The following is a 13,066-nucleotide window of genomic DNA, read 5'->3' as shown; positions in this document are numbered from 1 at the left end:
CTCTAGGTCTGATTGAGATAGTGCACTAAAATAGAAGTGTAGCTGTGGTGCTGTGAGTAGTGTAAGAATAAGGCCTTTTCCTGTAGCCATATTATAAGGCCTAAGGCCTTTGTCTGCAGCCAGATTAGAAGAGCAGCAGCCATTAGCTAAGAAGCAAGAAGTCACATCCTCACAGTGCATCTAAATTACATTAAAACAATGTAATACCAGGTTGTTAAGAAGGAGACCCTGTCCTAATAGCACCCACTCTCACTAGATAAAGAAACAGATCTTAAGATGGTTAAAGAAAACTTAGTTTGATAGCATTCTGTCTGGCAAGAGATCATTTATCAATAATTGTGGTTGTGAAATCCTCATTTCTTGTTTTGTCATTATGGTCTTGTAGGGAGCCAGGGTGGCTTCCCTCCAAACCAGAGGGTAAAGAGCCACCCTCTCAGCTGGAGTGGGCGGGGCCAGACCAAGCTTCCGCCAATCCCCACCACAATGAAAGATAGGCCAGAGCGGCTGCACAGAAGGGCAGCCAATCAGGGCCAGTATTACAGCCAGCCAATCAGGACTAGGCTAGGCCCTATATAAAGGCTGCTCAGAAGGGAGCAGGCAGTCTGTCCCAGACCTTCATGGGGGGAAGATCTGTCTCCTCAGCAGGAGACAGGCAGCTTAGACAGAGCAGTGCTGGGCAGGCTCGGGGGAGCAAAGAAGGGTTCCGGCCCAATACCCGCCAGCCTGTGGGCCCTGATAGAAAGGGCCTAGAGGGTGTGATGGGCCAGAGGGGAAGTGGCCCAGGGACATTTAGACAAAGGGAGAGAAGGAGGGCAGGGAGGCTGCCACTAGAGGGTCCCTGGGTTGGGACCCAGAGTAGCGGGTGGGCCTGGGTCCCCCCGCCCCTTTGTACAGCACCTGGCTGTGGAAGGGTGGCCGTGACAGACTGAAACTGGCCCTTGAACAGAGGGGCTAGACTTGAAGGGTTGTGGTTGGCCACTGCAGCAGGAGTGAACTGGAAAGACTGCTGTTAACTCCCCTCTGGAAGGGGATGAGTGAGGATTTGGGGGCACTGCTGGGGGACAGTGTCCTGAAGATGATGCTGGGAGCAACACGGGTTGAGACACCAACCGAGGGCAAGAGATGGACAGGACACCACTGGCAGACGATGCTCCACATGAACTGAGCTAATTCCCAAACTGAACAGCAGGAGGTGCTGTGGTGGTGAGTTCCAACCCCATCACAGTCCTCTGCTGTTGTATGTAGCTTACCCAAGCTGTAGTCACTGAACCTGAATTAGGATCACTGCTGATCACAGTTATAAAGAGCAGCAGTAGAGGCACTGTCTATGCTCATGAAGAAAGCAATGCACCAGTTTATACTTAATTCACATTTGGAAGATCAACTTCACAACCATAAGGCCTAGAAACTTATTACATTAAATGAAAGCTTTGATTCTACAGAAGTCAATGATATTGATCCCCTGCCTTCCTGGATGAAAGCTTTCTACCTCACTGGTGGCAAGAGGGGAATTTTTCAAGCCCTGTTGTAATTTCATTGTGCCTGGGATCTTGTTTTGTAAAGTGCAATATACATCCAAAGTCAGTGCAAGAGTCCATGACAAAATGCTCTTGAAAGAAAATACATACAAAGCATTGTCCTGCAGTGAACAGTTATGCCTCACACTCGCAGAAGTGATTGTCTCTCTTCCACATGCAGAATAATTACTAATCTCTCTTGAGAGAAAAGGGGAGTCCCACATTCTGTTTTTGTTGTTCTAGACCATTCCCCAAACCCTTAAAATAATTAACAGTGGCCTGACAGGCACACCTAGAGTGGATACATCTGGATAGGAGCAGACAAATACACATGCTTGTATTTGATATTTTGGCTCTAAAAAATGTTTTTTGCCGATTACCTGTCTACCAGCAGCTAAGATTTCAGATTTGGTGTGACACAAGAAAATACAGTTGTCTCAGTTTTCAGGCTATGATCTCATTCTTTCAAGTAAACTAAAATATTATTGCATTGATTGTCTAAAGGTACTTTGCTGCATTCTGTTTGTTCTGTTTTAGACTGAAGTGCCAGGGGATATTTGTATTCTCTTGGCCCTGATTCTCCACTGTGCCCTCAGAGTTGCCTGAGTATGGCACAAGTTAGGGCTGCACAGAGGGAACCTTAATTCATGTCACTGGCGTAAGGTCCCTAAGGCAGTGGAAGATCAGGTGCAACAGACACACTGCACTGTGTCCCCTCTTTTCCCTGTTCTATCCATGTGTTGCCGGCACCCAGTGCCGAGAGGCTGAACAACAGCTTGAGTGGTTCGTTACCCGGTGTGCTACACCCAATAATCACAACGGGGTGGAGAAGCAGAAAAGTTTATTTGCAGCTGCAAAAAGGTACAGGGAGAATAAAATCTCAAATCCTGCACAACAGAGCAGGAAGTTACACAGGCTTTTATACATCCTTTTTCCCAGCATACTTATCCAATAGCAAGCTGCCCCAAGTATCCATATAGCCAGCCAATCCAGTTCCCAGCTAGTTCCCTGATTCTCTGTATCATTTGTTAAACTATACATAAAGCTGCTTTATTCAGCATTGTTCTTCCATATCTCCCCTGTTTGGCCTTGCTTAGTTTCAGGCAGTCTGACTCTGCAACATACTGTTGCAGATTCTCAGCATAACTGCTGTGTGTGCCTCCAGGCAGGAGGGGGGGCCAAGGACACTTGGGCCTAGTGTGAGGGGGCTTCATCGACACTCGTGGTCTTCCATCCCCTCGAGTTACCTAGTGGCCATGCCCCAGTGTCCCCAACAACTCCCCCCTTTGAGAACACTCAACAGCCTTGGCTCTGAGTTTTCTCACTTGGGCTTGCTACATTGGAGATATTAACTGGACAGCAAGTTACATTTCCAAACCCCTTTTTTGTGGTAAGATTATTTGTAAGTGTTTCCCTAAAAGGGGAGGAACCATTACACCCACACTGTTGGCCTCCCCTGTTGGTCTTTATTTAATACCCAACAGCCCACTGTGTAATAACACAGGAGCTCTTTCCCACAGGATGCCCATAGTGATCAGATTGGTTTTGGGTAAAACATAATACTTCCTCAGTGAGTACGGCAACTGAATACTCCTGGTCCTGATAGGTGGCTTGCTGTAAAGAGATCTTGTTCCAGAACGGTGAGTCCGTTCTTTCCTGCTCTTTGGTGGTGGCTAATTCTGCTAGGGTCAAGGGCAGCATGTCAAGGGGCATTCCCGTTTTGGGGGATAGTGGAGTTGGAGCACATACCCAGCAATCAGTCTGGTTTGTTAAATTAGCAACATGGTGCGCAAGCAAAACAAAGGAGTTATGCTCCCGATATGCACAGTTTGGAAATACCAATACAGAGAATAACAATGTTACCCAATTAATTATTACCAGAGTCTTCCCAACCCAGGGTCTCCAATACCTGGGTGGGCCCATTTTAGCATTAAGGTGCCCGCTATTTGTGTCTTTTAAACAGTAGTTTTAGCCCGAGATCTCACTAGATGAGGAGTCAGCAGGTTGGACGGTCCACTGTTCTGCTGATGAGGGGGCAGGTACTGCCTTCAGACGAGAGTGATGGGTCCAGTTCTTGTGTCCCTTGATCTTTGCCGCTGTATGGGAGATCAGCAGGATGGTATAGGGTCCTTTCCACTTTTCCTGGAGAGGCTCGTCTTTCCAGGTGCGAACAAGCACAGAGTCACCGGGCTGTAAGGAGTGAACAGGAGAATCCAAGGGGAGAGGCTGGGAATCCTTGGTATGCCTGTGAAGAGACAAGAGAACAGCAGACAGGGAACACATATACTGTGACAAAAAACCATTACCCAACTCCCATTCCCCTGACAGAACTGGGGTGCCATTCATAGGCCATGCCCTTCCAAACATAATTTCAAAGGGACTGAGCCCTAATCTACCCTTTGGGAGAACGCGGATACGGAGTAGGACGAGGGGCAAAGCATCAGGCCATCGCAGTGAGGCTTCTTGGCACACTTTTGAGAGATGCCGTTTAAGGGTCTGATTGGTACGCTCCACTACACCACTGGCTTGCGGTCTCCAGGGCGTATGGAGTTTCCAGGGGATCTGTAAGGAATGTGAGATGCTTTGAATGATTTTTGACGTGTAATGTGTCCCATTGTCAGATTCCATCCACAGGGGGAGTCCAAAGCGAGGAACGATTTCCTTAACAAACTTGAGGGCCACTGTTCTGGCAGTGCAGTTACGGCATGGGAAGGCTTCTGGCCATCCACTGAACCGATCCACTATGACAAGGAGATATTTGAACCCTTGGGTCCGGGGAAACTCAGTAAAGTCTATTTGCCGCACTTGTCCAGGGCCTGGAGTGGGTTCTAGGGCAGCTGGTGGCACAGGATGTCCCAGTCGGGGGTTATTCTTTTGGCAGACTAAGCAGTCTGCTTGTACCTGGGCAGCCAGGGGTCGGAGTCCGGAAGTGATAAAATATTTTCCCATTAGTTGGATAAGTGCTTCCCTGCCAGCATGAGTGGTTTGATGTAGTTTCTGCAGCACTGGCCGGATTAGGCCCTTTGGTAAGAGGACCTTCCCTTCTGGGGAATGGAGCCATCCCTCCTTTTCCCGGAGACTGAGTTTGTCAGTTAGCTGTCTCTCCTCCGCAGAGTACTGAGGGGTTGGAAGTTTCCCTTACTGATGGGATAAGGGCATGCATATGGGCATTCTCAGTCTGAGGGGATGGCAGGGTGGCAGCATGCTTAGCCTCTCTATCTGCCCAAGCGTTACCTCTGGCCACATCTTGATCCTCCCTTTGATGGGCTTTACAATGTACCACCGCCACTTCCGAGCGGAGTTGTACGGCTTCTAGGAGCCGGAGGATTTGGGGCCCGTACTTGACTGGAGAGCCTTGGGCTGTCAGCATTCCCCTTTGCTTCCATAGGCCAGCATGAGCATGCAGCACACCAAAAGCATACTTTGAATCAGTAAAAATGTTGACCCGCTTTCCTTTTGACAATTCAAGTGCACGGGTCAGGGCTATTAGTTCAGCAAGCTGGGCAGAGGTCCCAGCAGGCAAACCTTCAGCTTCCACAGTGTCATGGAGGGTCACAACAGCATAACCCGCCCTCCTTTGCCCATCTATTACAGTACTGCTACCATCAGTGTACCACTCATAATCTGCATTTGGGAGGGGTACATCCTTTAAATCCGGATGGCTGGAGTACTGGACATCTATGATCTCTAAACAGTCATGTTTCTGTTCCTCTGTTTCTGGCAAGAGAGTGGCTGGGTTAAGGGAGGGGCAAGGCTGTAGGGTGACTTCAGAGTTCTCTAACAGCTTAACCTGGTACCGAGCAATCCGAGCCTGGGTGAGCCAAAGCCCTCCCTTTGCATCCAATAAGGCTCGGACCATGTGGGGAGTATAGATTTGCATAACCCCTCCCAATGTTAGCTTCTCGGCTTCCTCAAGCAATAGGGCAGTAGCTGCAACCGCCCGTAAACATGCCGGCCAACCCTTTGCAACCTGATCCAATTGCTTAGAAAAATAAGCCACGGGATGTCTCCATGCTCCTAACAGCTGTGTGAGCACTCCTAGGGCCACCCCCCTTCGTTCATGTACATACAACTGAAACGGCTTAGAGAGATCCGGCAGGCCCAGAGCCGGAGCTTCCATCAATTTTCTTTTCAGGATTTTAAATGCCCTGTCAGCCTCTGGAGCCCAAAAGAAGGGGTCATGATCTGCTCCTTTTACACAGTCATACAGAGGTTTAGCCCACAGTTCAAACTCTGGGATCCATATCCTGCAAAAGCCTGCCATACCCAGAAATGCCCTGAGCCGCTTACAATTATTTGGAGAGGATCTTGACAGATAGATTCCTTTCCTTTTTTTTTTCGCTTGAACGCTGATGCTCCCCTTGCCTTAGCTGTAACCTGATCCCTCTCCACCTCAGACAACAGGGTTCTCAGGAGGATATTACAGTCGTCTCAATCGGCTTGTGACTACTGAGGCACCCCTCAAAGACTGAAATAAACCTGTTTGGGTTCGTTGAGAATTCCCCAGCCTGTGTTTTAAAAGCTGCTAAGTCTATTGGATTGAATGGCACATGGGTGTAAACTTGCATAGTGGTAGCCTGACGTCCGTCTGCCCCTGGGCAAGCCACAACAGTCTCGGTAAGCAAAGGATAGAGTCCCACCGAGGGGGCAATCTCTGTAACCCGAGGCATCCTACCCTTATACGGTGGGAGTGTGGGGGCCGAAGGGGACACCGGCTCTGCCATTACAGTGGGGGTGGGGGTCTGGGGACTAACATTAGCTGCTACCGAACCAGTCGGAGTCAGATTACAGTGCTGTAAAATATCTGGTCGAGTACATAAAGTCAGAAACAAATGCGCATACATATGTTCATTCCATTTCCTTGTTCTCTGACAGAACAGGAGTAACTGAAGGATCGTGTTGTAATTAATTGACCCTCCTGGTGGCCACCACTCCTGATCCTCTAGTTGATATTGAGGCCAGTCAACTGTACAGAATCGTTTTAATTGGCTCTTAGTCATCGGATCCGCACCAAATACCTTCCAGTTTGCTAGAATGCACTCTAGGGGCGTACACCGTGCCCTAACCTCTGAGCTCTGTCCCTGTCCCATACCTACAGGGTAACTCTGGGCGTCCCCAAGTTCCAACAGAGCATATAATCCGGATTTTAAAAGGTTCCTACCTTATCCAAGGGACCGGTTCTTCACCGTGGCCTGCAGCTGCTCCTCCCCCATGTCTAAGGGACCGGTTCTTCACCGCCGTCCACAACAGCTTCTCCACTATATGAGTGCGTTGCACCGTTGTGCCCTCTGGGGTTGATCAAATCGCGTCTCCTCCGAGGCCCCCGATGAACTCACCGGTGCGCGCTGGGCGTCGGTTCTCGCCGCAATCCTTGACCTCCAGGAGGGGTCCGGGCAAGGCTAAATTGCAGCCTCGTCGCCCACCCAGGGACGCCAAAAGCTGTTGCCGGCACCCAGTGCCGAGAGGCTGAACAACAGCTTGAGTGGTTCGTTACCTGGTGTGCTACACCCAATAATCACAACGGGGTGGAGAAGCAGAAAAGTTTATTTGCAGCTGCAAAAAGGTACAGGGAGAATAAAATCTCAAATCCTGCACAACAGAGCAGGAAGTTACACAGGCTTTTATACATCCTTTTTCCCAGCATACTTATCCAATAGCAAGCTGCCCCAAGTATCCATATAGCCAGCCAATCCAGTTCCCAGCTAGTTCCCTGATTCTCTGTATCATTTGTTAAACTATACATAAAGCTGCTTTATTCAGCATTGTTCTTCCATATCTCCCCTGTTTGGCCTTGCTTAGTTTCAGGCAGTCTGACTCTGCAACATACTGTTGCAGATTCTCAGCATAACTGCTGTGTGTGCCTCCAGGCAGGAGGGGGGGGCCAAGGACACTTGGGCCTAGTGCGAGGGGGCTTCATCGACACTCGTGGTCTTCCATCCCCTCGAGTTACCTAGTGGCCATGCCCCAGTGTCCCCAACAAATGTTCCACCCCAAGAATGTCCCTGACACCCCTTCTTTCTACTGAGGGAGATGTGGCTGCCTCCAACTGACTTATAGCAGTAGAGCGGCCCTCTGCACAGGAAGAATTCTCCGCTTCTTATCTCCAGCCATTTATAGACCGTTCTTTGCTGTTTTCAAGCATTTCTTAGTGGAACTGAGAATGCAGCCCTCTTGTTTTTAGCATGTCTTCCTTTCATTGGTCTCATACATTGAAATTTCTCCTTGCTTTAGTATAAATCAAAGTGCCACAATCACCACCACTCTGAGACTGAGCCACCACTGAGACAATGTTTCAAATTCAAGTAAAAATTCTCCATCTGGTTTGAAATCCAGGTCTGACCACAATTATACTAGTCCCACACAAGTGCTGTTGAATGGTCACTATGACTGAGTCCACATATTTTGTTTCTAAGCACCCTTTAAGCTTGTGATGGATTGCTAGTTAGGCTTGTGTAGCATAGCCTGATGGTTCTGGTCTGAGTAAGTACCACTCATACCCGTTGGATACCCTTGATACAGTTGTCTCAGGAGTATCGGCTAGAACTTCAGGTTGCCATTTGATCCATAAAACTAGAAAATGTCTTTAAAAATTCAAACTTTCTAATTGAAGGACAATCTTTTTGGAGAGCCAGAATAAAAAGAACAAAGTTGTGGTATTCAGAGTAGCAGCCATGTTAGTCTGTAACCGCAAAAAGAACAGGAGTACTTGTGACACTTTACAGACTAACAAATTTATTAGAGCATAAGCTTTCGTGGGCTACAGCCCACTTCATTGGATGCATAGAATGGAACATATAGTAAGATAAGCTGGAAGTTACCGTACAAACTGTGAGAGGCTAATTAGTTAAGATGAGCTATTATCTGCAGGATGGGGAAAAAAACTTCTGTAGTGATAATCAAGATGGCCCATTTAGACAGTTGACCAGAAGGTGTGAGGATACTTAACATGGGGAAATAGATTCAATATGTGAAATGACCCAGCCATTCCCAGTCTCTATTCAAACCCAAGTTAATGATATCTAGTTTGCATATTAATTCAAGCTCAGCAGTTTCTCGTTGGAGTCTGTTTTTGAAGCTTTTCTGTTGCAAAATTGCCACCTTTAAATCTTTTACTGAGTGGCCAGAGAGGTTGAAGTGTTCTCCTACCAGTTTTTGAATGTTATGATTCCTGATGTCAGATTTGTGTCCATTTATTCTTTTACGTAGAGACTGTCCGGTTTGGCCAATGTACATGGCAGAGGGACATTGCTGGCACATGATGGCATATATCACATTGGTAGATGTGCAGGTGAACGAGCCCCTGATGGCGTGGCTAATGTGATTAGGTCCTATGATGGTGTCACTTGAATAAATATGTGGACAGAGTTGGCATTGGGCTTTGTTGCAAGAATAGGTTACTGGGTTAGTGTTTTTGTCGTGTGGTGGACACTTTCTGTATTATCTTGCCTAATCATGGCTTGTACAACATTTGAACGAACTATGTTGACTGCTGTACTAACTAAATATTACCAACCAATTTTGTTTTCTGTTTTAGTCCCTGTAGCTCTTAAACCTGTCTTTGTTCCAAATGATACCATCAGTTGTCCTCTGTTTTAAGTCTACCTAGTCGGGAAAGAGTGTGTGAAATTTCCCATCCTGATGTACAACAATTGTTCAACTACATAACTGTCAGTGGATCCATTAGCCATCATAGGAATAAACCTAAGCAAAAATTTTCAATACTAGGTGCCTAAAATTAGTCTCTTAAATTATACATAGTCACCTAAATAGAGGTGACTGATTTTTAAAAGTTCTGAGCAGCTCCAGTACATACAAATGTATTTAGGAACCTAACTGTGCTTCCTATAGTTTACCAAATTTGACCCTAGCTCTGTGTATACATTTGAGAAACTTCTCTAAGGGACTTTGCAAAAATTGCCTCTATAAAATCTTTTACTCCATGGGTATTAATACAGTTTGATCCAAGATTTAGGCCATTTTTAGCCTCCAAGTTGCAGCACATTTCAAAACTCAAATCATGTTTAGTGATTGTGTAAGCAATGTTCAAGAAGGTGGCAAACTTTTGGACAACCTCCTGTTCACTTTTAAAGAGCTATCTAGTAATTTCTGTCGACAAGTCTTTTAGACAATACCATATAATCCTGTTTTTATGCATATCCCACGAGCAGTGGAGTAGGCATGTATATGCAGGGAATTAATGATAAAGGTCTTATACTTGCATACAAAGATTGATTTTATCCAAAAGCTTTTCATCCCTTCTCCAAATTATACACATTTCATCTTTTTGATATCAAACAAATGGATATTTAGCTTTCCATGAGTTCTGGAAAATGCATTTGTTTCTCATATTCCTTAGCATATTCATTTGTGCCATATACTTTGTTTACTGAGCCTAAGGCCTTTGGTATTATGCTCTGCTGATTCAGGAGGATGATTTGATGTATTACAGGCATTTTTCAAATATATTGTTTAAATCAATGAAGTCTGTGTATAAAGTTTTTAAATTGTGTTTTAAAATAGTGTGTAAATCAAGGTTTAGTTTACAAATTAAATTGCTTGGCTCTGGCAGAGGCAGCAGCTAAATTTGCAATTGTAAAAGTCTGTAAGAAGCATTAGAGAAAGATCACGGCAATGAAGAATCAGACCTGCAGCTTGTGCAATTATTTATACCTGTGCAAAGCGTAAGTGTGTTACATCCTCTTTGCAAATGACTCCACAATGCAAAAGGCAGTGGAGAATCAATGGTACTGGGTTTTTGCAACAGCATGTAATCAGCCTATGATTTAGTTTATTACAAAGCCTACTTTACAATTGTTGGCAGATTAAATTACTGCTTACCTTTGCCTAACTGCCTTTTAGCTATTTGACTGTAATCTCTCTTCTCCCTAGTCAACACAGGCCTCTGATTAGAATACTGTTGGATACACACAAACTGGTGCTGAACTTCAGGTATCCTTGGTAGTGCACTTCCTTCTGGTCCAGCCCTTTCTTCCAAAGCATTACTTGTGTGGCTGACATGAACAAGTCTTATTCCACTGGGAGCACAGTTGTTCTGACCATCTTTTCTTTGTTCTGCTCTCACTCAGGTCGCTAGGGTGCATGCCCCTCTGACTGGCAGCTGAATACTTCTATGCCTGATGTCACTCAAGTCTACCTCTAGCGTCCTCCATTTTCCATCCTTGGCAAAGGAGGTAAGTGAATACTTCTCTGATACCACTTGTACACCTTGGGCTTCTGGGCAACAGATTTTTATTCCAACTTTGATCTTTTTTTATCTTAATTGTTCTGAGTACTGTTGTATTTTAAAACAAACAAATCAAACCCAGAACCAAGACATGATCCACTTTTCCTCCCTCCTCTTCTCCTTGTCACCCCATCCTACTCCCATCCCCCTTCTCCTATGTCCCAATTACCTACATTCCTACCATCTTTTTTCTATTTCTCCCCCCCCCTCCCCAAAACTTCTCTTCCCCACTTTAGAGGCAACATACAGCTCTGTTTCCTGGCTGCAATTGTCTCCTGCTGTGAGCCATCATGTCTCAGTGAAGGCCTTGTCTGCAAGAGAAAACTGCACAGATTTAGAAGCTGATTTAGTTAAATTGGCAAAAACCTCTGTGCAGATACTCTTAAGCCAAACGAAGCACGTTTGCACAAGCACTTGCACTGATTTAACTAAATCTGTGCTAAACTGACAATTAAATGTGATTTTTATTTTTCCTCACATACACACTCCGTTTCTACTTGCTTCCATGCTCCTCTTGTCTCCTCCTACTCATGCAAAGAAGTCCATAGCTTTCTTTCTCAGCATCCCTCTTCAGAATAACCTCCTTCTTCCTGGGCATCTGGTTACTTAAGTTTTCTACTTCAAATCCCTGTTTCAAACCAACCCCTTCCTGATTATTTCACATTTCATGGAAAATTAGCAAGGAGATTTATTGATGCTGCAAAGGCAGAAAACACAACAATGGGGGATTTTGACTACCCTCATATTAACCAGATATGTCACCTCAGGAAAGGATGCAGAGATAAATTTCTTGACACCACAAGACTACTCCAAGAAGCAGTTTGTCCTGGAACCCACAAGGGGTTAGGCAATTCTTGATTTAGTCCTAATAAGAGCACAAGATCTGCTCCAAGAGGTGAATCTAGCTGAATTGCTCGGTAATAGTGACCATAATGTAATTTAAATTGAACATCCTTGTAGGGGGAAAAATGCCAAAGAAAGCCACCACAGTAGCATTTAATTTCAGAAAGGGGAACTACACAAAGAAGCAGCTAGTGGAAGAGAAATTAAAAGGAAGAGTCACAAGGGTGAAATGCCACAGACTGCATGGTGGCTTGTTATAAAACCATAACAGAGGCTCAAATTAAATGTATATCCCAAGTAGTAGTGTTTAAAAAAAAAAAAAAAGTAAGAGGACCATAAAAAGACACCATGGTGGGGATACTAAGCAACTAAATCGCTAAAGGAGCGCTCAAGGAAGCTATGGCTGTTGTGGGGCAGCTAAATGAATTCTTTGCATCGGTCTTCACTGCTGAGGATGCAGGGGAAATTCCTACACCTAAGACGTTCTTTTAGGTGTCCCAGATTGAGGTATCAACAGAGGATATATTGGAACAAATTGATAAATAGTAATAAGTCACCAGATCAAATAGCATTCATCCAACAGTTCTGAAGGCACTCAAATATGAAATTGTAAAACTACTGGGATGTGTAACCTGTCACTTAAATCAGCCTCTGTACCAGATGACTGGAGACTAGGGTAGCTAATATAACACTTTTTAAACATATTTTTTTATAAAGGCTCCAGAGGCAATTCCGGTAATTACAGGCTAGTAAGCCTAACTTCAGTACCAAGCACATTGGTTGAAACTACAGGAAAAAACAAAATGATCAGACACATAAATGAACGCAATTTGTTGAGGTAGAGTTAACATGGCTTTGAGGCATGATTTCCCTTTACAACTCTATTGTATTTTGAGGGAGTCAACAAGCATCTGGACAAGTCAACATAGTGTATTGGACTTTCAGAAAGCCTTTGACAAGGTCTCTCACTAAAGGCTCTTAAGAAAAGTAGACAGTCATGGAATAGAAAAGGAATACTTGTGGCACCTTAGAGACTAGCAAATTTATTTGAGCATAAGCTTTTGTGAGCTACAGCTCACTTCATCAGATGCAATCAGACGTCAAGAATTATAACATTAAAAAACCAGTCAGAGAACACTTCAATCTCTTTGGTCACTCGATTACAGATCTAAAAGTTGCAATTCTTCAACAAAAAAAACTTCAAAAACAGACTCCAATGAGAGACTGCTGAATTGGAATTAATTTGCAAACTGGATACAATTAATTTAGGCTTGAATAGAGACTGGGAGTGGATGGGTCATTACACAAAGTAAAACTATTTCCCCAAGTTCATTCCTCCCCTCCATCCCCCACTGTTCCTCAAATGTTCTTGTCAACTACTGGGAATGGCCCACCTTGATTATCACTACAAAAGGCTTTTTCCCCCCCGCCCTCCTGCTGGTAATAGCTCCCCTTAAGTGAT

General features: G+C 45.1%; 1 long non-coding RNA gene across 1 annotated transcript; it reads right to left on the bottom strand.

Moving 5' to 3' along the window:
• Window positions 1-2,341: 2,341 nt before the first annotated feature.
• LOC142072782 (uncharacterized) lies at window positions 2,342-7,491 on the bottom strand. The gene is made up of 2 exons (XR_012669357.1): window positions 6,679-7,491; window positions 2,342-3,762 (listed from the first exon to the last, which is right to left on the bottom strand). It is a non-coding gene; the product is annotated as an uncharacterized LOC142072782 (long non-coding RNA).
• Window positions 7,492-13,066: the final 5,575 nt, after the last annotated feature.

This window comes from Caretta caretta, chromosome 1, assembly GCF_965140235.1.
Source record: "Caretta caretta isolate rCarCar2 chromosome 1, rCarCar1.hap1, whole genome shotgun sequence".
Taxonomy (NCBI): Eukaryota; Metazoa; Chordata; order Testudines; family Cheloniidae; genus Caretta; species Caretta caretta.
Note: the sequence above shows the minus strand (reverse complement) of the source record. Positions and strands in the feature narration are given on the sequence as shown.